General features: G+C 42.9%; 1 pseudogene; it reads right to left on the bottom strand.

Moving 5' to 3' along the window:
- Window positions 1-22,254: 22,254 nt before the first annotated feature.
- On the bottom strand, window positions 22,255-24,180 carry LOC117064574 (annotated as a pseudogene).
- Between the last annotated feature and the right edge of the window lie 2,732 nt (window positions 24,181-26,912).

Genomic DNA, 26,912 nt, shown 5'->3' with positions numbered 1-26,912 from the left:
TTTTTTATCCGTAGGTGATCAAGACAACTGATGAGATCATAGCTGACTGCCAGGGCAGAAGGGTGGTGATTCCCACACCCACCGTCGATGCCACATCTACACAGTGTTCACATTTCCCTTGCTGGTGCTGCTGGTGTTCCTCCAGAGCCTCTGTGTCCTGCCTACTTTCTCGGTGCTGAACAAAGTCTCCACACTGGGAAGCCTCGTCCTCATCCTCCAACACCTCCTCCAGGTAGATTCCCCACCCCATGCCGTCGCCTTGAGAGGAGTGTGTGTGTGTGTATGTGTGTGTGTGTGTGTGTATAGAACAAAGCCTGGAAACACGTCCTCCGGACTGTCAATGATTTCCTCTAGAGAGGGAAAGTTCAGGTTGTTATTTTCTTATATGTGTTTGTATTGTTTGACATATATATGGAATTATCACACAGAAAATTTCTGCGTAATGCCCAAACTCCAGGGAATGAATATATCTCTCTCACTACAATTTTTCCCCATGTTTACATAGGAAATGTTTACATTTCTGTCCCCAAACGCAATATAACGTATTTAACAAAACAACCTGTGGGAAATGTCTTGAGACATTCTTTACATTGTCTTACCTTCCAGATTTAGTTAAATGTTAGGACCCACACAGACACTTTGGAAAGAGAACAAGCATCCACAAAGAGGATGTGGAGGATGTGACCAGAGACAAAGCAATTTCTTGTGACAACCATGTTCATTTGCGCTTAGTATCAAGTTTTGTTTTTTGTTTTTTTTTTGAGACAGAGTCTCGCAGTGGCATGATCTCGGCTCACTGCAAGCTCCGCCTCCCAGATTCATGCTCTTCTCCTGCCTCAGCCTCCCAAGTAGCTGGGACTACAGTTGCCCACCACCACGCCCAGCTAATTTTTTTGTATTTTTAGTAGAGACGGGGTTTCACCCAGTTAGCCAGGATGGTCTCAATCTCCTGACCTCATAATCTGCCCGTCTCAGCCTCCCAAAGGGCTGGGATTACAGGCGTGAGCCACCACACCCAGCCTAGTATCAAGTTTTAAGCATTCATAGACTAACGTCATAGTTTGTTGCTTACATACTGGCATTTTGCTTGTTTTAGTTACGTCTTAAGAATTGGTTGAGTATTTGGGATGGATGTTCATCTCACAATTTCTCCTATTTAAAATAGTAGGAACTTGGTTATCAGTGTTTTTGCCCAGATCATCTGATTTTTAGAGCAGATTAATGTTATGAAGGAGGTTTGGTTTTGTTTTGTTTCAACAAGCAGGTATTTTCTTATCCATGGGAAAAACTGTACTAAGGACCCTTGTTCAACTCAAGTTGAAGTAACTGGGGGAAAAAGAGACTATTAGAAAGATTCTAGGAGGTGTCAAGGAACAGCCAAGCCCTGAAAGGATCCTGAGGCAGTCAGGCTTTTCAGGTCACACCAACCCAGGGGTGGACCCACATTAGAACTCCCAACGCCTCTGCTCAGTTTGGCTCTGTGTATTGGCTTTATACCTCTCTCTCTCTCTCGATGTGAGCTGGCTCTGTCCACAGCTTCTGAGTTTTACATTTTACAATTTAGCCACCAGAAGGAGACTAATCTGATGTTCTCTCAGGTCTCAAAATTTCAGGAAAGGAATTCATTGGTTCAGGTCGGGTCGGGTGCCGTCCCTGGATCAATCTCCTACAGTTGGGGGCAACACCAATAGAAACTATACCTGATACAGAGGGAGTTCAGGTCATTTAAGGAACGTGGGGAACGGTTGCTGAGCAGATCATTCTGTAGGTATCCATGACAAAGCCCTGAAGAAATAAGAGAAATCAGGAGTAAATATTTCTCCTTCAACTTTGCTCATTTTTGAGGCACAAATCTTCCTCCTGACACCCACCATGGGTGAGAATGAAAGGACAGGTTTGAAATGTGGATATGAGTCCTAGCTTTGCCACTTATGAGCTCTGTGATCCTGGATAAGTCACACTTTTAAAATAAGGCTAATAACTTCTCTCTTGATGGGCTGTTTTGGTGTAAAACTGCAAGTGAGAACACAGTAGTTCTTAGAGTCAGCAGAGTGGGTACAAGCATAGACTTTAGACCAGTGGTTCTTAACTGGAAAAGACTTTGCTCTCCAGTGGACATTTGGCAATTGCTGGAGACATTTTTGGTTGTCATAACTGGACAGGGTGGATAGAAGCAAGAGATGCTGTAAAACAGCCTGCAAAGCACAGGACAGCCCCTCCCAACCAAGAATTATCTGGCCCTGAATGTCAATAGTGCCAAGGTTGAGAAACTCTACTCTGGAACCAAGTTACCTGAAATCTGATTACAGCTCCACCATTTCAAACTTTGGCAAGTTATCTCTGTGCCTCAGTTTTCCCAAGTGGAAAAGGAGACAATGCTAATACCTATCTCCAAAACCTATTGTTAAGATCAAATGGATTTATACATGTAAAGAGCTTAGGATTTCCCTAGTATATAGTGAGTGCTCCCTAAATAAATGCAAGTTGTTATTTCCCCAAAACCTGGATGAGCGTCAGAATCACCTTGAGATTTTGCTTGATAACAGATTCCCAAGCTCTGCTTTGGTTGTCTTGGATGTGAATCTTTGGAATTCAGAACCCAGGAATCTTTCTGTAGAAATACATTTCCCCTGCTGGTTTAGATGATCAGTCAAGTATTGAGATGGCTGCTCTGAATCTCTGCTTTGTAGTGTGGCCTTTGGACCAGCAGAATCGAACTACTGAAAGTCTGATGTGCACACAGATTTCCTGAGGGCCTTGTTACAATGCAGATTCTGAGTCAGGAGGTCCAGGGTGGGGCCTGAGATTCTGCATTCCTGACAAGCCTCTAGCTGATGCTGATGCTGCTGGTTCACAGCCCACATTTTGAGTCAAAAGCTCCAAAGCACTTTGTACATGTATGTTGTGGTTTCCACGTCCTCAGTAATGCGGGGGACCAAAACGCCTGTTGAACACTTGGTTATCAGTGTTTTGGAGATCAAGCACTGAGATCAAATAGCTGCCACTGTTTCTTCTTTTTGATAGCCAAAAGCAATGCAAGTAAAAGGAGGCTTGATGCAAACTCCTCAGATAGTCTTTGCCTCCTGAGGGCTCTCCTGCCTGAGCAACAATGAAAATCTATCCCCCCACCCCGACCCCAGCCAGATGCAGTGGCTCACGCATGCCTGTAATCCTAACACTTTGGGAGGCTGAGGCTGGTGGATCATTTGAGCCCAAGAGTTCAAGACCAAAGTGGAAAACAAGGCGAAACCCTGTCTCTACCAAAAACACACAAAAAATTGGCTAGGTGTAGTGGCATGCACCTGTAGTCCCAGCTACTCCAGAGGCTGAGGTGGGAGGATCACCCTGAGCCTGGGAGGTTGATGCTGCAATGAGCCATGATCACACCACTGCACTCCAGCCTGGGCAGCACAGTGAGACATTGTCCAAAAAAAAAAAAAAAAAAAAAAAAGAAGTAGAAGAAAAAAAGAAAAGAAAATCCACCCTCACCATGTTTCACTCCAAGGAGAAGTCATTCACTTACCACTTTCCTGGTTGGAAAGGTTTCTAACTGTTCTCGGACAGAAAAAGCAAACAAACAAACAAATCCTTCCTGGAAATCAGTTGCTATAAATATCCTGGAGGTCATCCTGTTTGCAAGTGGATTTTTATTGGTGTTTCTTTTCATGACTGAATATCTCTTTAAAAGCATTGTTCTCCAGCTGTCAGGCCTCACCAGACTCCAGAATTCTGCATTCTTACAGAAACAGATATAGGGCTAAACTTACAAGTCATTTAATTCAGTGGTTTTTCAAGGTGCATTTCCATGCCTTTGGTGGTGTGTGTAATAAATTTGGGGAGGGGACATACAATGTTTGTTTTCTTAATTATGTATTTGTAGTATGTATGTATATATGTTCTCCTCTATTAATGGAAATGGAGAGAATTGCATTATAATGCTTCTTTGTAAAATTAATCTAATGTTAAAACCACTGACCTGGCCATGCACGGTGGCTCATGCCTGTAATCCAGCACTTTAGGAGGCCAAGGCGGGCAGATCACAAGGTCAGGAGTTCAAGACCAGCCTGGCTAATATGGTGAAACCCTGTATCTATTAAAAATACAAAAATTAGCCAGGTGTGGTGGTGTGTGCCTGTAGTCCCAGCTACTTGGGAGACTGAGGCAGGAGAATCACTTGAACCCAGGAGGCAGAAGTTGCAGTGAACCAAGATCGCACCACTGCACTCCAGCCTCGGTGACAGAGTGAGACTCCGTCTCAAAAAACAACTACAAAAAAACAAAAACAAAAACAAAAAAACACTGACTTGATGAGAAAAATACAATAAATGACTGAAGATATGCTGTTTTAGTTCAACTTTCTTACTTTATGGGAAGAGAACCTAAAGCTAGAGTGACCATAAGCCTTGATTTCCTTATCCTTAAAATGAAGATAATAATCCCTGCTTTGTAACATTGTGGCAAGAATTAAACCACGCATTTAAAGCACTAGCACAGTGCCTGGCCCATCACAAGAACCTAAGAAATATTCACTGCTTATATTATCTTATTAGAGGAGGAACTTTATTATGATAATCACTGTTAGCTTTCCTAACAGGTTCCCATGTATAAAATGACGCATAAGACCACAGGATTTCTAAGGACCTTACTTCTCCTTTCCTAAGCATTTCTGGTCATCCAGTATTCTTGTTCTCTCACTAAGCCCAAACATTGGCTCCAGAGAACACCAGAGGGCAGAAGGCCAACTTCCATCCCCAGACCCAACACCCCACTGAATTATACACATGGAGAAACTGAGGTTCAGATGCTTGTGTGGTTATTTCAGCCCTAGAACTGAGCCCCTCTCACTCTCGATTCCCCTCTGAGTCTAAGGGTTTCCTGCTGCTGCTGTCTTCTTAAAGAAACAAAGTCCATCCACCAAAGGATGAAGGTCAGCAGAAAGTTGAACCCATTGTGGAGCTCTGCTAGCTGGCTGTTTCGCTGTTTGCTTTATTTCCACTGGGTTTTCTCAAGTCCAGTTTTATGGTAACCATTACCATTTTTCCTGTGTTTCTCTTTCAAGAAATCCCAGACTCCAGCAGTCTGCCCCTAGTGGCAAACTGGAAGACCTAGTCCCTGTTCTTTGGGACAACTGTCTTTGCCTTGAAGGTATTGAAGTGGTAAGGTTTGAGATGGAGTGAGTGCCCCCATCCCCTATGCAGAGTGAAGAAGGTGCATGGGGTAGATAAAGAGTACTGGCTCTGGAGCCTGACGGCATGGATTTGAATACGTTCTTTTCATCCTTTCAAGCTATTGGATCTTGGACAGTTATTTTAAAATCTCTCTGAATCCACAGACATACTTCACAGCCTGCTCTGACTCTGCCGAACTCAGAGGAACTGCAGGTTTCTAGGGACCTGCAGGTTTCCTGGTGACCTAACCTTCAGCTCAAGCCACCCCAAGAGGGGAAGGTGTGCAAACTGCCAGGGCCCTTCTTGGGGCTAAGGAAATGCATGTGCAGCACCAGTGATTGGAGGGGGAACTCCTAATGCCCAGGAAGAGACTTGCTGAAGGGATCATCTTTTACCCTCTCATCCTCCTTTCCTAGAGTGCTGCTGCAAAGACACTGAAACACAAAAGAGGCACGCATTTGAGTAACAGCCTATCTGTCAGCCCTCACTCTTAAGCACTATCTACTGGATTGTAGCCTAAATTATACTAGCAAACAAAGATAAATTTCTTCACCAAGCAACACCTGTAAAACCCAATGCAGGTAAATAATCAAAACTAAGGAAACCAAACAGAGCCTTGGCCCTCTAAAAGCAGCCAGAAATGAAGCCAATCAACTATACACGATATATTACAGTCAAACCCCAAGAGTGAAAAAGAACACAGAAACAAAAAGCCCCGTCCAAATAACAGCAAATTCAAAAAGATAAAGAAACACCAGCCCCCTAAAATGAGAAGGAATCAGCATGAGAAAAGCCAGAGTATTTTCTTATCTCTAAAGGTTCACACTAGCTCCCTAGCAAAGGATCCTAACTAGATTAAAATGTCTGAGATGACGGATATAGAACGACAAGAAAGCTGAATGAGATTCAAGAGGTGTTGGGTGCAGTGGCTCATACCTATAATCCTAGAACTTTGGGAGGCCAAGGCAGGCAGATTGTTCAGTCAGGGAGGTTGAGGCTACAGTGAGCCATGATCATGCCATTGTGTTCCAGCCTGGGTGACAAAGCAACACCCTGTCTCAAAAAAAAAAAAAAAAGAGAGAGAGAGAAAGAGAGAGAGAGAGAGACTTAAGAGAAAGTAGCAATTCAACCCAAGGAAGTCAGTAAAGCAATTCAAGAGTTGAAAGACAACATAGCCATATTAAGAAGGAACTAAATTATTCTGGAATTGAAAAATTTACTACGGGAATTTCAAAATATAGTTGAAAGCCTTAATAACAAACTAGACCAAGCTAAAAAAATAATTTCAGAGCTTTAAGACCAGTCCTTTGAATCAACCCAGTCCAACAAAAATAAAAGAATTTAAAAACTGAACAAAGTTTTTGGGAAATATGGGAAATATGGGCTTATGTAAAGAGACCAAACCTACAACTCATTGGCATTCTTGAGAGAGAAGGAGAGAGAGTAAGTAACTTGGAAAACATATTTGAGGACAGAGTCAATGAAAATTTCCTCAATCTCACTAGAGAAGTCTACGTGCAAATGCAAGAAATTCAGAGAACCCCTGCAAGATACTGTACAAGACACACAGTCATCAAACTTTCCAAGGTCAATGAGAAAGAGAAAATCTTAAAATTAGCTAGAGAAGAATGAGATCACTTACAAAGAGGAAACCCCATCAGGCTAAACAGTAGTCTTCTCGCCACAAACTTTACAAGCCAGAAGAGATTGGCAGCCTATTTTCAGCATTTTTAAAGAAAAGAAATTCCAACCAAGAATTTCATATTCCTCCAAACTAAGTTTCATAAGCAATGGAGAAATAAAATATTATCCAGAAAAGCAAGCACTAAGGGAATTTGTTACCACTAGACCAGCCTTACAAGAGATCCTTAAGTGAGTTCTAAACATGGAAATGAGAGAATGATACCAGCTACCACAAAAACACACTTAACTACATCTCCCACAGACCCTATAAAACAACCACAGAATCAAGGCTACAAAGTAATCAGCTCACAACATTACAACAGGATCAAAATCTCACCTATCAATATTAACCTTGAATGTGAACAGTCTAAACACTTCACTGAAAAGGCACAAAGTGGGAAGTTGGATAAAAAAAATTAAGACTTAAACATCACTGCTTTCAAGAGACCCATTTCACATGTAAGGACACCCATAGGTTCAAAATAAAGAGATGGAGAAAGGTCTATCTCACAAACAGAAAACATAAAAGAGCAAGGATCACTGTTCTAATATCAGATAAGACAGACTTAAAACCAACAGCAGTAAAAAAAGGTCAAAGAGGAGAATTACATAATGATAAAGGGTTCGATTCAAAAAGAAGACTTACTATCCTAAATACATTCACACCCAATATTGGAACACCTGGATTCATAAAACAAGTACTTCCAGACCTATGAAAACACTTAGCCACACAGTAATAGTGGGAGACTTTAATACCCCACTTAGTGTAAGACAGATCATCAAGGGAGAAGACTAACAAATTCTGGACTTAAATTTGACCCCTGACCAATTGGACCTTATATACATCTACAGAATAATCCACCAAACAACCACAGAATATACAGTCTTCTCATCTGCACATGGCACATACTCTGAGATCAACCACATGCTTGGCCATAAAGCAAGTCTCAATACACTTTAAAAAACAGGAATTATACCAAGCATACTCTTGGGCCACAGTAGAATAAAAATAGAAATCAATACCAAGAAGATATCTCAAAATCACACAATTACATGGAAACTAAGCAAGTTGCTCCTAAATGACTTTTGGGTAATGTATTAGCCCTTTCTTGCATTGCTATAAAGAAATACCTGAGACTGGGTAATTTATAAGAAAAAAGGTTTCATTGGCTTATGGTTCTGCAGGCTGTACATTGCTTCTTGGGAGGCCTCAGGGAACTTTTACTCATGGCAGAAGACAAAGCTGAAGCAGGCAGATCACATGGCAAGAGCATGAGCTTGGTTCTGGGAGCAGGGGGAGGTGCCACACACTTTTAAATGACCAGATCTTGCGAGAACTAACTCACTATTGCAAGAATAGTACCAAGGGGATGGTACTAAACCATTCATGAGAAATTCACCCCCATGATTTAATCACCCCCACCAGGCCCCACATTCAACACTGGGGGGGATGACAATTGAACATGAGATTTAAGTGGGGACACAAATCCAAATCATATCAGGTAAATAACAAAATTAAGGCAGAAATCAAAAGATTCTTTGAAATAAATGAAAACAGTGATACAACATACCAACATCTCTGGGGTGTGGCAACTCCTTAAGGGAGTTCTTAAGGGAGTTGATTAAAGAATCAATATAATTAAAATGGCCATACTGCCAAAAGCAATATACAGATTCAATGCTATTCCTATAAACTACAAATGTCATTTTTCACAGAATTAGATAAATCTATTCTAAAATTCATCTGGAACCAAAAAAGAGCCCAAGTAGCCAAAGCAATCCTGAGCAAAAAGAAAAAAGATGGAAGTATCACATTACCTGACTTCAAACTACACTACAAGGTTACAGTAACAAAAACAGCATGGTATTGGTATAAAAACAGACACATAGACCGATGAAACAGAATAGAAAACTGCACAGAAATAAAACTGCACATCTACAACCAACAGATCTTTGACAAAGTTGACAAAATTAAGGAATGGGGAAAGGGCTCCCTATTCAATAAATAAATGGTGCTGGGATAACTGGCTAGCCATATGCAGAAGAATAAATCTGGACTCCATACCTACCACTATATACAAAAATTAACTCCAGATGGATTAAAGCTTTAAATGTAGGACCTGAAACTATAAAAATCTTAGAAGAAAACCTAGGAAATACCATTCCAGGCATTGGCCTTGACAAATAATTTATGACTAAGCCCTCAAAAGCAATTGCAACAAAAACAAAAATTGACAAGTGATACCTAATTAAATTAAAGAGCTTCTGCACAGCCAAATTAACTGTCAACAGGATAAACAAACAACCTACAGAATGGGAGAAAATATTCACAAACGATGCATCCAACAAAGATCTAATATCCAGAATGTGTAAGGAACTTGAACAATTCAACAAGCAAAAGAACCAAATAACCCCATTAAAAAGTAGGCAAAAGACATGAACAGACACTTGTCAAAAGAAGACATACAAGTGGCCACCAAACATGAAAAAATGCTCAACATCACTAATCAGAGAAATGTGAATCAAAACCACAAAGAGTTACCATCTCACCTCAGTCAGAATGGCTACCACAAAAAAGTAAAAAACCAAACCAAAACAAAACAAAACAAAAAACAGATATTGGCAAGGCTGTGGAGAAAAGGGGATACTTATACACTGTTGGTGGAACAGTGGTTCACAGTAAGTTCAGTCACTGTGGAAAGCGGTTTGTAGATTACTCAAAAATTTAAAATAGAACAACCATTCGAGTCAGCAATCTCACTACTGGGTATATACCAGAGGAAAATAAATCATTCTACCAAAAAGATACATGCATGCGCATGGTCATCACAGCACTGTTCACAATAGCAAAGACATGAAATCAACCTAGATGTCCATCAATTGTGAATTGGATTTTTAAAAAGTGGTACATATACTCCATGGAATGTTATGCAGCCATAAACAGAATGAAATCATATCCTTTGCAGCAACATGGATGCAGCTGTGGCCATTATAGTAAGCAAATTAATGCAAAAACTGAAAACCAAATACCACATATTCTCACTGATAAGTGGGAGCTAAACATTGGGCATAAAGATGGGAACAGTAGACACTGAGGACTACTAGACGGGGGAGGAAGGGGAGCAAGGGTTGAAAAACCATCTATTGGGTACTGTGATCATTACCTGGGTTATGGGATCGCTCATACCCTAAACCTCAGCATCACATAATATACCCATGTAACAAACTTGCACATATACCCCCAAATTTAAAAGTTGTAAATTAAATAAATAAACAAGAGCCTCTTTGAGCCTCATTCTCATCTGTAAAATGGGGATTATAATACCTACGAAGCGTGGATGTTGCAACAACTCAAAGAAATAAGGAAGGCAAAATGATTAGCACATTGCCAGGCACAAAGTAAACAGTGATTATTATTATTTTGCTTCACGATCCCTTACTATGTGTATGCAAAATATGCTAATGTGCTAGAGAAAATATCTGATAGAAAGTTGTGGAATGTTGGGCAAATCTTCTCTTTTCAGTGGGTCTCATTTTATTCATCTGTAAAATGAGAGAACTGAAAATCTCTGCATGACAACCCCTACCAACAAGTCACCCTATTGACACACTATTATTTTCATGTTAAAAATCACTATTTAATTGAGTATGGCCTCATCAGCATATTTGGGTGCTACAGCTATTTTAATCCAGCATGAGAAAAATTACTAAAAGTCAGCACTAAAAGGAGTTTAGCAGTAGTTTTCAAATATTTCTTATCCTCTGAACCTTTCGAATGAAATCTCAAAAAGAACAAAGTATTTAAAATAAATCCGAGTTATTCTTACATAGCTCAGAAAAAATATACACATCCCTCAAACATATATGTATGGGGATATAAATATATATGTACATTACGGTGGCTCACGCCCATAATCCCAGGGCTTTGAGAGGCCAAAGTGGACAGATCACCTGAGGTCAGGAGTTCGAGCCCAGCCTGAACAACATGGTGAAACCCTGTCTCTACTAAAAATACAAAAATTAGCCAGGTGTGGTGGTACACATCTGTAATCCTATCTACTTAGGAGGCTGAGGCAGGAGAATCGTTTGAACCTGGGAGACAGAGGTTGCAGTGAGCCGTAATCGTACCACTGTACTTCAGCCTGGGTGATAGAGTAAGACTGTCGAAAACAAAAACAAAAACAAAATATATATGTATATATATATTTACACACACACACATATATATATACACATTAAAATACACACATGCAGAGCAAGAAGGAGAATATGATAAAGCAAATGTGCTAATCTTTGGGGAACAGGCAAAAAGTATATGGGAATTCTTCATACTACTCTTCCAACATTTCTGTAAGTCTGAAATATTCCAAAATCAAGTGATCATAATTTTATCCTTATTTTGAAGTGGTGCCCACATCCGTGCACAGATAATGAAACCAAGGGCAAGAAGTGACATGGCTGTCCGAGAGCATATGTTAAATTCCAAAGCCAGGGCTTGCACCCTCACCCATCAGCTCCCAGACCAATTCATTCCTCACTCAAATTCTTCTCTGGTCTTCCCCTGTTGCTCTTTTTAAACAGTTTTCCTTTTAGTTCTCCTTTGACAAGACTGAGTTATTGGGAGCTGATGCTCACACATTACAGAATCACAGATCATTAACAGTTGGGGCTGGAATACAGGATGAGCAATTGGAGCTTTTTCTAGACAACTAACTCAAACCACAAATAAGGAAACAGGTTTCTTTAGTCCTGGTTCCAGTACAATATCTACTCCTTTTGCATCCTTTGGTCAGGAGCTGCTATATATTCTGATATATATGATACTTTCTTCTTAACACCCCAAGCAAAAGGAATCCAACATTTTATTTCAGCCCACACACCTGCGTTACTGTGGGTCACCTTACACCCGAAATGGGGATGGTGCTCCTCCTGGTGGACTGAGCGTACAAACTGAACTCCTGCAAAGACACCAGCTTGTACATTCTAACTGCCATTTTCTGTGACAAAAATTATAATAATGATGATAGTCCTCAGCCGTGGGACATGAAGCTACTCGGAGGCAGAGGTATAGGGTGATTCCTGTTAACTCAGGGGCAATGGTTGCTGGGTCAGTTAATCCAATGACTGCCCATATATAATTTTTTCTTTTGAGACAGGGTCTCACTCTGTCACCCAGGTTGAAGTGTAGTGGTGCGACTTTGGCTTACCACAGCCTCAACCTCTTGGGCTCAAGCTATCCTCCCACCTCAGCCTCCTGAGTAGCTGAGACTACAGGCACATGCCACCACGCCTGGCTAATTCTTATAATATTTTGTAGGGATGGGGTTTTATCATGTTGCCCAGGCTGTTCTCAAACTCCTGGACTCAAGCGATCCTCCTACCTCAGACTTCCAAAGCACAGCGATTAGACATGAGCCTCTGTGCCCAGCCACATGTAATAATTTTAGTTAAATCTGGAGGCCACAGTCATTTGACTTGTTTTGTTTTGTTTTGTTTTGTTTTGTTTTGTTTTCTGAGTTGGAGTTTTGCTCTTGTTGCCCAGGCTGGAGTGCAATGGCGTGATCTCGGTTCACTGCAACCCCTGCCTCCCAGGTTCAGGCGATTCTCCTGCCTCAGCCTCCCAAGTACCTGGGACTATAGGCATGCACCATCATGCTCGGCTAATGTAGTATTTTTAGTAGAGACAGGGTTTCACCATGTTGGCCCCGGTTTCGAACACCTGCCTTGGCCTCCCAAAGTGCTGGGATTACAGGTATGAGCCACTGTGTCCTACCCATTTGATATTCTTACCACTTCTCAGTAAGTCAGGCAAGATGTGGGAATCATTGAAAAGGGTGGTGAGTGGGATATCACTATAGAGTGGCTAGCAGCTTCTTCTGCCTTTTGCTCACCATCTTGATTTTCCAAAAGCACTCGGGTTCTCAGGCACACAAACCCTTTTTGTTTCGCTCCCCACTTTGTGCTCTTATGTTAACATCCTCACTGGGAATGGGCTCTGTGGGTATGTGTGGGGTGAACACAACAGACAGTGTTTGGTCCCTAAAGGCACAGGTGGGAAGTTTTAAGTGTGAGCTTCAGCTGAGCTGTCTACGTGGAGCCAGGAGCTGGTATAATGATCATGTGCAGTATCGGGAATGAAAGTGCTTTATAAACTCCACAAATGAGATTGGATGGTAATTGCTATTAATTTTACCAGGCCCACAGAGAAGTCCATGTGGACTCACACTGCTCTGTCCAGAGTGCTTATGGTCCATAAGCACACAATTCGCATCACTAATATCCCAGGGATGGTGGGTCACAGAGAACTCATATGAAAGGAGAGGTGGCCTAGCTGAGCCCTTACAGAATGCTTAAGAGTGTGACTTCTGAAGTCAGTGAGACTTGGGTCCAAGTTCATGTTCCTCATTTGCTAGCTTCATGAACTTGGGAATATTGCTTAACCTGTCAAAGGCTCAGCTTCCTTACCTGTAAAATGGGATAACAGTGCCTATTTCATAGGGTTGTAGTCAAACATTATAAATCCAAGTAAAGAGCTTAGCACAGTGCCTGCCACATAGAAGTGACTCACTAAGTTATTACCTTCCCCCTGGAAATGCAATCCCATTCATGTCATTCCTCTTTCTTTAAATAAAAAATCTAAACCAACATACTTCTTTTTTCTTGTGTGTGACCCCTAATTAATTATTGGCTACTGTAAGTCAATGGTCCCAAAGAACAGAAATCTACATTCTTGATCTAATTTATAAAGAATAAAGACTTAGAAAAATATAATGAGATAACTTGGATTTTGCTTTCTGGGTAGTTCATACCCATCATTAATAATAATAAGAGGCGGCCGGGCATGGTGGCTCACGCCTGTAATCCCAGCATTTTGGGAGGCCGAGGTGGGCGAATCACCTGAGGTCAGGAGTTCAAAACCAGCCTGGCCAACATGGTGAAACCCTATCTCTACTAAAAATACAAAAATTAGCCAGGCATAGTGGCAGGTGCCTGTAATCCCAGCTACTCAGGAGGCTGAGGCAGGAGAATTGCTTGAACCCAGGAGGCAGAGGTTGCAGTGAGCCGAGATCACGCCATTGCACTCCAGCCTGGGTGACAAGAGCGAGACTTTGTCTCAAAAAAAAAAAAAAAATGAAGAAGAAGAAGAAGAAGAGGCCGGGCTTGCCCAGCACTTTGGGAGGCCGAGGCGGGTGGATCACAAGGTCAGGAGTTTGAGACCAGCCTGGCCAATATGATGAAACCCCATCTTTACTAAATTAACCAGGCGTGGTGGTGCATGCATGCAGTCCCAGCTACTCGGGAGGCTGAGGCAGAAGAATCACTTGAACCTGGGAGGCGGAGGTCACAGTGAGCCGAGATTGTGCCACTGCACTCCAGACTTGGTGACAGAGCAAGACTCCATCTCAAAAAACATATATATGTATGATAAGAAGAAGAAGGAGGAGGAGGAAGAAGAATAAGTCCAGGTGCAGTGGCTCACACCTGTAATCCCAGCATTTTGGAAGGCCACAGTGGGCAGGTCCCTTGAGGTCAGGAGTTCGAGACCAGCCTGGGCAACATGGTGAGAGCCCATCTCTAGTAAAAATACAAAAATTAACCAGCTGTGTTGGTACACACTTGTAATCCCTGCTATTCAGGAGGCTGAGGCACAAGAATCGCTTGAACTCAGGAGGTGGAGGTTGCAGTGAGCCCAGGTTGTGCCACTGCACTCCAGCCTGAGTGACAGAGCAAAACTCTGTCTCAAAAAATAATAATAATAAAGAAGAAAGAAGAATAGTATGTATTCACTGAGTGTTTCCCATGTCATAAGTGGTTTCCAGGCATGACCTCATCCTTTTCACAGCCCATCTACCACTCTGTCTTGAAGATAGAGTACCAGGTACAAGGAATCCTGACATGATTTGGCCACAATCCCTAGCTTCACAGAAACGCTGATGCACACACACCAATTCACATTCCATGTGAGAGTCTCTGTGACATGGATGAGGACTGGTGTTATAGGAACTCAAAAGGAGGATTAATTATGACCAGGGGACAGGAGGCATTACAGGAGCCTCAGGAACTTGAACAATGAGCAGAAATATCACAGATTACAAAGGGAGGAAAAGAGCGTTCTTAGCAGAGGGAATAGTACATGGAAAGGCATGGAGTTTGAAGGTGTATTGCATGCTTCACACATTCTCTGGAATGGTTACAACATCAAGCACAGGAAGGTGGAGACAGAGGGAGGAACAATATTCTCAACGTTGTAACTGGGCCAGACAGTTAGAACCACTGGACCTGAAGTCCAGTGGACTTTGAATCCCAGGATCAAGTTTGTAACTCTTTCCTGTAGGCAATGAGATATGATTAAGGACTTTTTAAGTATCAGAGTAACATGGCACTAATGTTTCATCTGCCTTATGTCCCTTAAAAGCAGTGGGGTTTTTTTTTTCTATTTTTGATAAAAATTAGTTCCATGTAGTTAGTGTTTTATGATTGTAGATTTTCAGAGACCATCAGATCCAGCCCCTACCTTCTAGCAGGTAAAGAGTGTATCTCCATTTTATAGATGAGGCGTATAAAGTTCAGGGAAGTAAAGTGACCTAAATACTTAGGGGTAGAGGCTGAGTTATTTCAGGTCTCCTGAATTTCAATTTAGTAGTTTTTCCAATATAAACAGCACATACTCTCTGACCTCATGTGAATTCAATTATGAAAGTGTTGACGAAAACAGTCAAACTCTGTAAAATATTTGAAGAGATTTATTCTGAGCCAAATCCTAGTGACCATGACCCATGACACAACCCTCAAGAGACGCTGAGAATATGTGTCTACGGTGGTTGAGCCACAACTAGGTTTTATATATTTTCTGGGTTAAGACTGTGGAGACCAAGGTTCTTTTTTTCTTTTTTCTTTTTTTTTTTTGAGATGGAGTTTTACTCTTGTTGCCCAGGCTGTAGTGCAGTGTTGCCATCTCGGCTTACTACAACCTCTGCCTCCCGGAATCAAGCAATTCTCCTGCCTCAGCCTCCCAAGTAGCTGGGATTACAGGGTGCACCAACATGCCTGGCTAATTTTGTATTTTTAGTAGAGACGGGGTTTCTCCATGTTGGTCCAGCTGGTCTGGAACTCCAGACCTCAGGTGATCTGCCCACCTCAGCCTCCCAAAGTGCTGGGATTACAGTCATGAGCCACTGCCAAGACCAAGGTTCTTATCATGCAGACAAAGCCTCCAGGTAGCAAGCTTCAGAGAGAATAGACTGTAAATGTTTCTTTTCAGACTTAAAAGAGACCAGACTTAGTTGATTCTCTCCTGGATTTGAAGAAAAAGGCCTGGAATGGGAAGGGGGTTCTCTACAGAAGGTAGATTTTTTTCCCCAACAAGAAACAACTTTGCAGGGCTATTTCAAGATATGGCAAGGAAAATATATTTGGGGTTATGATATTTTGATTTCCTTATCTGTTATGTGATGTTATGCCAGAGTCAGATCTGAAAGCAAGTCACATATATAGGGTTAAATAAAACCCTCCTGATGAGACTTTATGCTCTGTAGGGCACGACTTCCCAGGCCCCTGAGATAGGAATTTGTGCAAGAGAAGAAAAAAGGTAAGAGTTTAGTTCTCAAAAAGACAAAGAGTCCTTAAAGGGCAGGCAAGCTGGGCATGGTGGCACATGCCTGTATTCCTAGCTACTTGGGAGGTTGAGGTGGGAGGATCACTTGAGCCCAATAGTTCAAGGCTACAGCAAGCTAGGATTGTGCCACTACATTCCAGCCCTGGGAATAGAGTGAAATCCTGTCTCAGTAAGTAAGTAAGTAAGTAAGTAAGTAAGTAAATAAATAAATAAATAGTGCAGGCAGTTTCGCCCACCACCCAACTCATTGAATAGGTGTCTGTGAAGGAGTTGAGATGGAGAACATGAATCCACCATCTTCTCTGTAGGTCTGGGCACCTTCGTGCCCTTCATAGAGAGTGAGACTCTTGCCACTTGAGTGAGACTCTAGTGCCTAAAGACATGTATACAATTGTTTCCACTAGATAGCTTCTTAGCACCTTGCTATATTCTCTGGCAATTAGGGGGTTATTGGAAGAAATTTTAACTATTCCCAATTTCTGCCTCATGCTCTGGCCTGAATGATCTCCCGACTAACCCCCATGGGTCCTCCAGAGCCTGCTGGTGTCTGTGTGTGGATCTTTCCTGATCCCCTCTGCCTTGCACAGCTTGTACCAGTCTGTCGAGCTCCTCTACTTGGATGGCATCTGCCTTACCTACCCCCGGCAGTTCTATGTCTCTGCCAAGATCATTGTGCCCTTCACTGTTTCCTGGGTGTGCAAGTGCTGAACCACTCATGGTAGACCTGGGCATTAGCTCTGCCATGCTCTGAAAGACATGTGAGTGAAAGGCAGAAAGACTTGCTTCTTTTCTGTCCCTCCACCAGGCCCCAGGAGTTTACAGGAGTTGGGCTACCAGGACCTCCCTAGAGCAAGTGCAAAATTCCAAGCTTAGTAAATGTTTGTGGAATTAAGCTGAACCTGAGAGAAACACACCAATTAGGTTCTTTGGAGGCAAACAACAGATTATGACTCTGGACAATTAAACTAAAACAAATGGATTTGAAAATGCCTCACAGAGTCAAGGGAAAGTCAAAGAAGCAGACATTGAGAAAGACAGGGACCAGGCAGAGCCTGAGACTGAAGTCAGTGGGACTCTGCCTCTGGGATAAATTTCCACCAACTGTTTTCTGTTCTTCAGTGCAATGCTCAAGATGCAAATTCTATGGAGAGAGTGTCCAATTGCACAAGCCCATCTGTTGGGCAAGGAAAGTCAGGGTTTTTTGACTGACAGTGCCACCAAGACTCCCATGCAGTGAGAGGGATGGTACCTCAAAGCAAAAATGAGCTCTACACCAAGAATGGGGAATTGGAGAGTGTTAAAAGCAACAGATGTCCACACAAGTGAACATCACATGACAGAAGTCATCACGTAAGGGTAACTGTAAAAAACAGGACAGAGTTAGATATGACATTAGCCAACTTAGAGAAATGGTCAGAGTTATTGTCTTCAAATACTAAAATTAGTTAAAGCTCTGGATCAGGAGGAAACTAAGTTCAAATTAAAGTACGCATCTCTCAAACCTCTCACTCAGTAGTGCTTATTCCAACCTCAGAGTATCAGCCATTCCACACGTGCCATTTATAGACATGAAGCCAGCTTGCCGAACAGCCAGTAGGGGACCCTGAAGATCTGACAACAAAATATAAAGCCGAAATTTGGCTTCATATTTTGAAGAAGTCAGATACAGAAGGGGCCAGGAGCGGTGGCTCACACCTGCAATCCCAGCACTTTGGGAGGCTGAGGCGGGTGGATCACGAGGTCAGGAGTTTGAGACCAGCCTGGCCAATGTAGTGAAACCCCATCTCCATTAAAAATACAAAAAAAAAAAAAAATAGCTGGGTGTGGTGGTGGGCACCTGTAATCACAGCTACTCAGGAGGCTGAGGCAGGAGGATCACTTGAACCTGGGAGGCGGAGGTTGCAGTGAGCTGAGATCATGCCACTGCACTCCAGCCCAGGAGACAGTGTGAGACTCTGTCTCAAAAAAAAAAAAAAAAAAAAGGTACAGAAGGAAGCCTCTATTCTTAAAAGGCTTCATCTTAGAACCTGAACAATGACTCATAAACTTCCTAGAATTGTGTGCAAAAATGGTATGTAAAGGTAGTTGTTGCTGTTTGTTTGTTTGATTTGGTTTTTGTCTCTTTTTTTTTATTGTTTTCTTGGGTTTTTGCCCTAAGATTCCCTAGTTCTCCCCAATTTGGCAAAAGGGGTTGTGAAAGATTTGAACCTCTGCCAACAAAGAGGCTGCCCTCTCAGATGGTCTCAGTCAGAATCTACTTCCTCAGAGCTACCTGGCCCCATCCTGGCCACTATTACTACCAGAGACAAGGATGAAAATGTAAATCATTTCTCAATTTGGAAAATGAGAATTTGTAGGAAGCCCTCTATGGCATTTCCAGTTTGGATGGAGATTCTGGGATTTTTCTCCTTGGAAATTCCCAGGATCTCCACAGTCTGCTCAGAGAACTAGGTTTAAAAATGTGACTTTTTCTCCCTGTCTGCCATGGCCAGGTGGGAAGAGTAGGTGAGTGACTGAGCAGGGGCCATGCCCAGGAAACAGCACATGGCTCAGTCTAAGTTACCCACCTCCAGCTGGTGAGGGTCCATGCTGGGTCATTTCCAAGTCTCAAAGAAGCCAGGAATTCTAGTTATGTGTATGTCTGTGCAACTTTTTCAGTTTTTAAATAGTGGCAGCTAATTCAAAAAGTGTGGTACTCAGGTGGCCAATTTGCAACCAGGACCTAGATTTTATGCCCAAGGTATTTATGAAGGCCTTTAAGCACCCTCCCACCCCTCTTTCTCTCTGTCTCTCTCTCTCTCACACACACACGCACACACTCTCTCACACACACACATACACACCCCACTTAAAAAAGATAAGATTGCCCAATAAAACAAACTTCTTTCTGTATCTTTTCGACTTTATATTTTGTTACTGGAAGACCTTCAGGGTCCCTTACTGGCTGTTCAGCACAATGGCTTCATGTCTGTAAATGGAGAGCATGGAATGGCTTATACTGTGAGGTTGGAATAAGCACTAATGAGTGAGAGGTTTGAGGGTTGCATATTTTAAGTTCAACATAACAAAGAGCTTTCTTACACTGGGTGAGAAGAGGATAGTGAGTGCCTGATCTCCGAAGGTATTTAAGCAGAGGCGGGACAACCAATTTTCAAGAGAGGAATAGTTTTGCTATATAACCTATGAGAAGCTCCTTCCAAGTCTGAGATTCTCTTCCTTGGTTTTCCTTGTAAGTGAAAATCAAAAATTTCTGAAGGATGATGCTTTTTAGCTATTGTCTGATGCATTGTAAACTGCAGATTATAGAAGTCATGAAACATACATGTTTGCCTTGAAAATATTCACTCTAGATGTGTAAACTGCTAGCTCTCATTTGTTTTAAATATACAACTCATAGATTTCTCTTCCTGCATTGTTTCTTCCTGGCTCACCCCTAACATCTAAGAACTGTTTTGGAGGCACCCTGAGTCAGACCTCTCGGGCAAGTAACTAATAATTCATGGAGCACAGATAAGGGAGCTGAAAGTGCCTCAAGAGCCAACACCCAGAAAGGAGAGGATACGTATTGGGTCTCCCAGAGAGTTAGTTTCAGAGCGAGGACTAGAACACAGGTCTCCTGATTCCCAATCTAGGGTGCAACATGTTATACAGCTCACACTAGGAAATTTTTTTTGGAAGATAAAAACATTTTAGAGAGAAAAATTTGAAGAATTTCAAAAATGAAGACATTTACCTTCATGGGATAGGGTTCTTTTTTTTGTCACAAAACACTATGATTTTATTAGCAACCACATATGTATCATTTTCCACTACATTTTACAATGGCCTTGTGTCACAGGGAAGGTGAACTAATTCTAATGAAATACCAATAACATATCTTAAACAAGTAACATGTTGCTGAAAAATTTTTAAGTTAAAGGCTGGGTGCGGTGGCTCATCCCAGCACATTGGGAGGCCAAGGTGGGCAGATCACCTGAGGTCAGGAGTTTGAGACCAGCCTGGCCAACATGGTGAAATCCCATCTCTACTAATAATATGAAATTAGCCGGGGATGATGCCAGGTGCCTGTAATTCCAGCTACTTGGGAGGCTGAGGCAGGAGGATTGCTTGAACCCGGGAGGCGGAGGTTGCAGTGAGCCAAGATGGTGCCACTGCACTCCAGTCTGGGCGACAGAGTGAGACTCTGTCTCAAAAATAAAAAAAAAAAATTAAGTTAAAATGCACGACATTAGGTAGTGCAGAAAAAAAGCGCAGCTGGCAATTGAAGACATGATAACAATGCTGAATCAGTAGTGTTTGGAGTGATACATTTTGCCCATCTTTGGCCAGTCCTAGAGTAGTACTCATCACAAGCTGTGTGACAAATGTGAACTAATGAGGCTAAAATACTGAAGACCAAATAAAGCCATTCTAAAGTCCGTTTCACAGTGAAATACTCCACCCCGGCCTGGAAACAGTGATCTGCTGCAGTTGCTATCCTGCTGTGGCACCTATCCCTGCTGCAGTACTTATTACCAGATCAGATGTCCTCCAGCCAGCCAGCCTCAAGGACAAGCGGTGCCCAGTGAGTCACAACCCAAGGAGGAACAGCTGCAGGTTACCGATTTGCATTCCTGTACATACTCGACTTGGGTGGCAAGGATTTTCTCATTTAGCTTGAATATATTTACTTCTAAAAAGACAGTGGGTCGGGTGCAGTGGCTCATGCCTGTAATCCCAGCACGTTGGGAGGCCGAGGTGGGTGGATCACGAGGTCAGGAGATCAAGACCATCCTGGCTAACATGGTGAAACCCCGTCTCTACTAAAAATACAAAAATTTAGCCAGGCGTGGTAGCATGTGACTGTAGTCCCAGCTACATGGGAGGCTGAGGCAGGAGAATTGCTTGAACCCAAGAGGTGGAGGTTGCAGTGAGCTGAGATTGCACCACTGCACTCTAGCCTGGGTGACAGAGCGAGACTTCATCTCAAAAAATTAAAATAAAAAAAATTAAAAGACCATGTCTGTCTTATTGGGAGGAGAGCAGAGGAATGTTTACTTGCTAGAGAACAGAATACCAAATATCAGCTCTCTCTCCTCATAAACAGAAAGCCCATTGTCTGTGCCATGAGAAGAGAACCACCTTGTCAGGAAGATGTCACTCCTTACCTCTCCAAGAAAAAGGGCCCATATTAAAATCAACCTGTGGCTACCTCCCTTAGCAATGTTGTTTTCAGATATTCCCATTCCTAGTTTTAGAGGCAGCCATGGAATATATAGTCTTCTCTGGCCTCAGGGTCAGGAAGAAAGGGAAATCTATTCATAAAAGGAATTTAGATTCTGGTCTTGGCCTCTCAAACATGCTTCAAGTGAACAAAGATGGCTCAACCAACAGGTTCCTCTGGGCAAAATTATTCTGGGACCAATGACTCACTCACGTTGTCACTCACGGCCATAAAAAGAATGGTTAAAGCAACCCAGGTTTTCTGAGAATCAGATTTGGCGCAATTAGTTGGGGTACTATGTGCCACAACTGATTCCTTTAACACAGGCTCAGGCACATGTGTCCATATGTACACTGTGGTTACACACCAGGGCAGAACCTTCTTAACAAGAGGGTCTCCAGCACATCTTTACAAGATGCTAAGTTGGTGGGGAAAACACACTTTGCACTCATTTGGCTGATGACCTAAGCAGCGTCTGGGAAAAATGCCTTTAACCCCACCTTTGATTCCTTGCTTCTATGCTAGAAGACTAACACATCTATCTCTACTGAGCCAGCAGCTTGCCTGGGGTCAGGGCATTCTCATCAAAAGGCATCTTTGATATTTTTGAACTGGCTCGTGGCCAGATCTACAGAGAGGCTGAACTTGAGGCTGCGAAGGCAACTGTGCAGGTTGAGGGCACTCTCAAAGCCTGTGCGTGCTCCGTAGCTCCCAGGCTGGTAGTGAGGCTCGATGAGTGACCCGGACTTGCAGATGAGGTTCACCCAGGACATCAGAGGCTCATTCAGTGCCATGCACACCAAAGCCTTCAATTCTGAGTCTGCACTGTGCTTACAAGGGTCGTGGTCTGTCAGCACCATGTGGATGACGGTCAGTAGGCTCTCTTTGGGGGTCACAACAGTGCCTCCTGTAACAGAAAGGGCAAAGACTGGGAGAGCTCCCGGGCTGGGCATAAGCACCACCATTTTTAGCATAGTAGTACTGTAGCCCCCCAAGGGATTCACCTTGCTGGCTGCCTACACAGAGCAGATTCATCAAGACAGGAGAATTACAATAGAGAATGAGTAATTCACACAAAGTCAGCTATGCAGGAGACCGGAGTTTTACTATTACTCAAATCAGTCTCCCCAAGCATTCGGGGAGCAGAGTTTTTAAGGATAACATGGTGGGTGGGGGTAAGCCAGTGAGCCAGGAGTGCTGATTGGTCAGGGATGAAATCATAGAGTCAAAGCGGTCCTCTTGCGCTGAGTCAGTTCCTGGGTGGGGGCCACAAGATCAGACGAGCCAGTTTATCAATCTGGGTGGTGCCAGCTGATCCATCAAGTGCGGAGTCTGCAAAATATCTCAAGCACTGATCTTAGGAGCAGTTTCGGGAGGGTCAGAATCTTGTAGCCTCCAGCTGCATGACTCCTAAACCATAATTTCTAATCCTGTGGCTAATGTTAGGCTAGTCCCCAGGTAAGAAGGAGTTCTGCTTTGGGAAAGGGCTGTTACCATCTTTGTTTAAACTATAAACTACAAACTAAGTTTCTCCCATAGTTAGTTCAGCTTGTGCCCAGGAATGAACAAAGACAGCTCGCAAGTTAGAAGCAAGATGGAGTGAGTTAAGTTAGATCTCTTTCACTGTCTCAGTCATAATTTTGCAAAGGTGGTTTCAGTACTTTACAAAGAGCTCCCAGGGGTGCATGGGCTCAGGGGCTGAGGAGAAGGTTGGCAGCAAACAAGCAGTAGGAGCCATGACGAGGCTCATTCCTGAGGAGGAGACATATAGTTCATGGGCTAGCAGGTCCCTCAGAGCCACCATCAGCCCCTTCCACACAGCCACATGGCCAGTTCATCCTTGCCTGCCAGAGAGAGGTCCTGGAGGATGGCAGAGGTGGTGACATGGTCGTGTCACTGGTGCCTCAAGGCTAGCTGCTTACTCTGTCCACTGACACCTCCAGCCTCTTCAGCAAGGGAGCGTAATCTGTCAACCTGGCTCCTCTGTTACAGGGTTGGAGGGATCTGGACTGTGGCACAACCAAATTAGCTAACAGCAAAATCTGGAGCATTGCCAGCACTTGCAGTATCAGGTGCAGCCCTGTCCCCTGGACTTTCTTCACCTCCCCTGTCTTTGTTTTGCTGTGTCCTGGAGGCAGTGGGTCCACTGCTGCCAGTTTTGGTGGAGCCATTTCCTGTTTTCCCAGAGGTCTTGCACTTACAGTGTCCACCACCTGTCTGCAAGAGGCTTCCTACTTCATCTTGGATGAGGTTGATGAACATGTAGAAGTCTCCGATCTGAGTTTCCAGTTGCTCAACCAACTGATCTTTGAGTAGGGCTGGGTTGACGATGTGAGCCACTACTGCATCTACACACTGACCAACCTCTTCTGTGGACAGGGAACGGAACTGATGTCCTCATTCAGATTCATGTCCAGTTTCTTTATTAACTCGTCTAGGATCACCCACTGTCTTTCCAACACCACGAACTGCGGCAGGGCATCATAACTGCTTTTGGATAGGCAAATGTTTCCAGGTCATCTAGCTGGGTCTTGAGCTGCAGTATCCGTTCTTTCTGCTTCTGCCTTTGGGTTTCCAGACACTCTTGTTTGTCCTGCTTATTCCGGTCCTCGCCCCACAACTGTGGCAGCTAATTTGTATATTTTTGGTAGAGAGGGGGTTTCACCATGTTGGCCAGGTTGGTCTCAAACTCCAGATCTCAGGTGATCCACCCGCCTCAGCCTCCCACCTAGGGTTCTTTTTAATATTTCCTTATTAGCCTTTTAATGTCAATAGGATCTAGAGTGATCTCCTATTTTTCATTTCTGATATTGGTAATCTGTGTCTTCTGTCTTTTTTTTCTTGAACTGTCTGGTAGATTTTATTGATCTTTTCAAACAAATAACTTTATGGTTTATTAATTTTCCTCTATTGTTTTTACACTGTTTTCACTTTTGTGCATTTTTTCTTCCTTTTCTCCCCTTCACCTTGCTTTGAGTTAATTTTTTTTTCTAGTTGCTTGACATCAGAGTTTAGATTATTGATTAGAGACCTATTTTCTTTCTTACATAAGCACTTAATGCTATAATATTTCTTGTATGCCTGCATTAATATAGTAGTTGCTAGCCACATTGAGCACGTGAAATGTGACTAATCTGAATTGAGACGTGCCATAGTATAAAATAAATACTAGATTTTAAAACTGTAATACAAAAAATGTAAAATATTTTAACAGTTTTTATATTGTTACACATTGAAATAGTTAATATTTGGGGTATATTGTGTTAAGTTAAATATAATGTTAAAATTAACTTTACCCCAGAGAGGGCAAGCTGGTCCCTGTGGCCACAATTAAAGTGAAGAGAGCCACGCACGGTGGCTCATGCCTGTAATCCCAGCACTTTGGGAGGCCGAGGTGGGCAGATCACCTAGGTCAGGAGTTCGAGACCAGCTTTACGAACATGGCAAAACCCCATCTCTACTAAAAAAACAAAATTAGCTGGGTGTGGTGGTGCATGCCTGTAATCCCACCTACTCGGGAGGCTGAGGCAGGAGAATTGCTTGAACCCGGGAGGCGGAGGTTGCAGCGAGCCGAGATTGTGCCATTGTACTCCAGCCTGGGCAACAAGAACGAAACTCTGTCTCAAATAAATAAACAAATAAGAAAACCTATAAATTTCAATTAAAGTAGGGGAAAACCATTGCCTGCTGGGCTCATAAAATGGGGGAGACTATAGCATCCAGGCAGTGAGGCAGCAGGAGGGCCAATGTTAGTCTGGCTCATCAAGAGACAATACAAAGATGGAGCCAGAGAATGGTCTCAGTCTGAAAATTCTGCCACCATTGAGGAGACTATAGGCATAAGGACATTACCACTGCCAGGCTGGGGGCCTGGGCTTCTCTCCCCATTCTCAGCTTTCCTGCCCCTGTGCAAGCATCTCCCCACCTGGAAGAACCCTCCAGGGCTTGGGCTTTGCCAGCTCTGACCCAATTTTGATTATTTATTATGTAATTTATTATTGTTCCTGTGAAAAGGCCACACATGTCCTCTGTCCTTCTGAGAGAGACAGTTGTCCATCCATAGGTTCCACAGTCCAGCCTGCTGGGTGAGTGCAGCATTGGCCCCCTCCTCTGGCCCTCAGGCCCAGGTGGCTGTGTGCCAGCCAAGTGGCAGTGGATGCTCATGGCAGTGGCAGGGGGTGAGTAGAAGTGGCAAGTGGCCCAGCAACCTCCTTTACCTCAACTCCTCCAACCACCACCCACCTCTCACCCTCCCTGGTGTCCAGCGTTTCTGTCTGTGGTTGGCGGTGGCAGTAATGGCAGATGGTGGCTGCTGGTGGCAGCTGCTATGAGAGATGATGAATTCCTCCTTCATGATGAACCAGGCCAGCCTGCAAGATGGTCACCATGACCTCTTCTGCCTGGCTGACTTGACAAGGATTAAATGGAAAAGATACGTATGGCAAGGCCCAACTTCTGCCCCAATATGCTTCCCGCGACTCAAGGTGACCCTAATTTGAACAGCTTTAATCGCTGCGTTAAGACAGATACAGTTGGTGTTTGGCAGCAAGATCAAATACCCAGAAGAAGAGAATTGTCAATATTTTGGTGGGGCAAAGACCCCAATTTTGCTGACCTTGAAAATGGAGTGTGGGAGAAAAGACTTTACTATGAATGCCATATTCTGCTTTTCAAAGCAGTTCACAGTCTGCTGGGATGGTGTTTAATGAACCAGAACTTTGAACATATTGGTAAGTGGTTTGTATAGTCTCATAAAAAAATTAAAAACCTGTAAATAAAAGTGAATGACTGTCCTGCTCTTTCACCTTTTTCTTGCATGGAGACAGCAATGTTTGTACCAGTGTGGAAATTAGCCAACATCAACCTGATGTGAAGATCACATCACCCTTGCTCAACAGCTTCATAGCCCATTTCAAGTTATCTTAAGCCAAGTTGGACTAAATAAAGACCCCAATCAAAAGACATAGATTACAGGATTGAGCTTTAAAATGAACCAACTATATGCTACTTAGAAAAACTCACTTTACTGGTAAAGACACTTAGAGACTGAAGATTAAAAGATGGAAAAAGATATTCTACATGAACAGAAACCAAAAGCGAGCAGGAGTAGCTATATTTGTATCAGATAAAATAGATATTAAATCAAAAATAGTTTAAAAAGAAGAAAATAATTATATAATGGTAAAGAGATCAATTCAAGAAGAGTATATAGCAATTCTAAATATATATGCATCAAATACTG

Source organism: Trachypithecus francoisi, unplaced genomic scaffold (assembly GCF_009764315.1).
Source record: "Trachypithecus francoisi isolate TF-2019V2 unplaced genomic scaffold, Tfra_2.0 Lachesis_group2, whole genome shotgun sequence".
NCBI classification, from domain to species: Eukaryota; Metazoa; Chordata; class Mammalia; order Primates; family Cercopithecidae; genus Trachypithecus; species Trachypithecus francoisi.
The sequence above is the reverse complement of the archived record's forward strand: the minus strand, read 5'-3'. Positions and strand labels throughout refer to the sequence as shown.